Source organism: Poecile atricapillus, chromosome Z (assembly GCF_030490865.1).
Source record: "Poecile atricapillus isolate bPoeAtr1 chromosome Z, bPoeAtr1.hap1, whole genome shotgun sequence".
NCBI lineage: Eukaryota > Metazoa > Chordata > Aves > Passeriformes > Paridae > Poecile > Poecile atricapillus.
Window position 1 is genome coordinate 134,294,440 of NC_081289.1, and position 3,459 is coordinate 134,297,898.

A 3,459-nucleotide genomic window follows, 5' to 3' on the forward strand; every position below is an offset into this window, starting at 1 on the left:
GATGCATTCTCTCTGCATACCATGACATTATGACAGCAGGGTGGAGAAGCACTTCTGTGTTTTGGGTACATAGGTGCATCCTGCAGAATTGCATGGTTAAACTGCTCAGAAAACAGCACAATGCACAGGGAGCACCAACAGAAATAACATATTGTTTGTACAGATGCTTTTTGTTTTTCACAGCCGTGTGTGCTATAGTACCAGAGTATACACGTGTATCACACACTCTCCCGACATTTTGTAAACCAAATGTTTATAAATTTAAAGTGCTTAAGTATGTCAACCTTTATCTAAATGGGAAGCAGCCTATCATGCCCACATCACTCCTTCACAAAGACAACACTTTAATATACTGTACTGTCATGGGGTTACTTTACCTTTAAGGAAGTTAAAGTTGCTGGGGGCTGAAAGGAGTATCTTCTCCTGACCAATTATTGGTCATTACTGGGGATTGACAGCAATTTTAGCCATTGGAAAGGGAGATCAACTTGTGAACCCTACCTTAAGATGTAAAGTCAGGGCACTTAAGTTGCCCTTGGCTGTGATGGGCCTGCCTGCTCTCCCGGCCGGGAGATGGGGCCTGCGGGGCTTGCCCCGGGCTCTGGCCGGGCCAGGCCGGTCCCTGGCTCCGCTGCAGTTTTTGCCATGACTGAATTCACCAGAAACCGAGTGAAGAAGGAGAGAGGCTCTGGACCTGCAGCAGGCTGGGGCGGCAACTACACTCTCTAGAGCAGCCATGAGGAACTTTTCATCGCAGACAGCTCCAGCTCCTGTTCAGCAGAGATCACCGAACCATCTACAAAAACCTGAGCAAGATTTTAACTCTTTCATTACCCAGATGAGACCTGCGGATTAATCTTTTTATCCAGAGAGAGAAAAGGAGAGTGATCAACATGAAAAGAGACTTTATAAACTACCAGTAACAAGAAAGAAAAGAAGCTTCAGGAAAGGTAGAGAATTAAGAAGATGCTTTAATTAAGATGAAATATTTTTCTGTTAAAACTATGGAGATGGACAATGAAGTCCTGAAAAGAACTCCTTTAATTCATGACGGAGTATGGGGAGGAATAGAGTGTTCAAGGTGTAAAATTTGAGTAAAAAGTAGAGTGATTGTGATATAGTGAAGTGCTGGAAACAGTAAAGCGAAAATTGGAAGCCTTGGGGGGGCAATGAGAAAACTGTTTTCTGGTAAAGCTCACAGAAACAGATGAAGAAGACTTTTGCTTTTGAATAACTCATCCTTAAAATGCCATCCCTAGACTCATGGCCCATACACACCTCAGAGTGATGTGGAATGGGAGAAGTGAGCTCTGATAACAGCAGCTCTGGGCAGCTGGTATCAGGGCAAAGGAAAACTATAACAAAAATAGTTTTCTTGTGAGAAACTCCATAAATTAACAGAAAGAAACTTCTGTTTCTCTACAAAGACTGGTGAAAAGACTGTAGAAGGAATTAAGACTGTTTAAACCATCAAAGTTCTAAAGTTTTTGTCTCTGTTGTCATGTGAACAAAGGAATGGTGGGCAGTAAGAAATGGAAAGGTTTCTCTGGAAGTTTATTCTGGTGTTCTTATTATTGTAGTTTGTTAATAAACTTTCTTTATTCCTTTTAAGTTTTGTGCCTGTTTTGCTCTTGTTCTAATCCATATCTCATGGCAAGAAATAAGCAATTTTTTTGTTAGTTACTGGTTTAAAACCACGACATGTACACAGGAGAGTTTTTCAGTGAAATTTCTGCTTTCAGTACTGCTGCGATCTCCAGACGATGGAATGCCATACTGCTGACCAGCCGGGGTGTTTGTCCATTTGTGATGGGAGAGGAAGGCAGTTTCATCACCTGAGTTGATGATGAGAAAGTTAAAATGTAGTCTTGATAGATAATCCTGTTTAGAGGAAAATTGAAAAGTATTTAAAGACCCTGCTTTATACTTACAAGCTATTCTATAAGATTTTATCTAAGATAAATACTCAGATTTTGTAGACAAAATTTCCTCTGAACATTTACAAGCTTCTCTGAGTCTTTTTTTTTTTTAGATTATATGTTTTTAATTTTTTTTCTTTCTATTATCAGAGCAAAATCCCATATGCTTTTAGGGAAAAAGTAGGATTTTAAAGAGAACTATTCAAAAACGTTTTATTCTTTTTGCTATTTAATTTAAAATACATAGCTGATTTTCTTTTAAATTTCAACCTAATTTAAGACTTTCTTGAGAGTCAAAAAATGGCTGGAAGTTGTTTCTTTCTAGCAATTGTAATGAAGGTAAGGTACCTTTCTTATGGAAGCAAATCCTCGGGTGCCTGCCCAAAGCTGGTTTCATTTTTTACAGGGGAAAGAGTGGTGCAGGAGCTTCCCCTGCCTTGTGTAGCTTGTGGAAATACCAAGAATTACAGGCTTTTTCTGGATTGGGCTGGAAGAGCCTACTTTGCATTCCTGCTCTTTCCAGTAGAATGATACAGAAACTATGTTTTAACAGATTAACTCTTAGTGTTACCTTGGAACTGTATCAATACTTGATCTATGCTAATAAAGCATTAGTAAGTATGTAGAAATTACATTTTTATGTTCAGTTCTGCATTCCTTGAATAGTAAAGATTGCATTATTAACTTGAAGACTGAACAGGGGAATATGGACTTTAAATACTTGAAGCAGCTGTAGGGCGCGTAATAGAAGGTAGAGTTAAAAATAAACTATTTTAGGAGTAGTAGGAAAAATCTGCTAGTTGTTTCAATGTGCTGGTTTGTTTGAGTCCTAATAAATATAGTAATTTTCACATTTTAACATGTCTCTTTTAAATACCTTAGTGCAAAATTGAAAACTAGCTATTCATCAGAACAAAAATACCTGCAAGAATGACATTACCAACTGAAAGTTTCATATCTAGTTGTGGAAATTTGATAAACAGAACTTTGAAATATACATTTGATATTAGGGTCAGATTTTCAGAAGAAAAGCGATGTGCACTTTGGGCATTTGAAATTTTGAAAAGAATAGAAATATCTGTACCATAATGTTTTGACTATTAACACAATACTGCAAGGTCTGGTTCAGTGGAAACTGATGTATGTATTTGAGCCCATGTACTTTAACTTATTCATGATAGACTGGATATAATCTACTTTGCTGGAGCAAATGCTTGTACCAGAAACAGCACTCACAGGAGAGTTTTTGCAAAGTCAGGTTCTTAGATAGGAATGCATGTGTTTCCTGCAGCAAGATTGTGAAGAATAAAGTGAGAACTGTGGAGAAAAAGACAGAGGTTGTTCTGAGTTTACAGCAGGTGCAATTGCTGTCATATAAATATCCAGCATCCATAAGTATAAGCATTTGTAGCAGGAAATGTTAAGATACTGAAAATCAGATAAAAGTTTGGAACAAGAGATTACGACAATAAATGAAACAACTTTATATGAGAAAGCACTGTATACATGAGAAATTAATAGAAAAATATTTTAATTATAG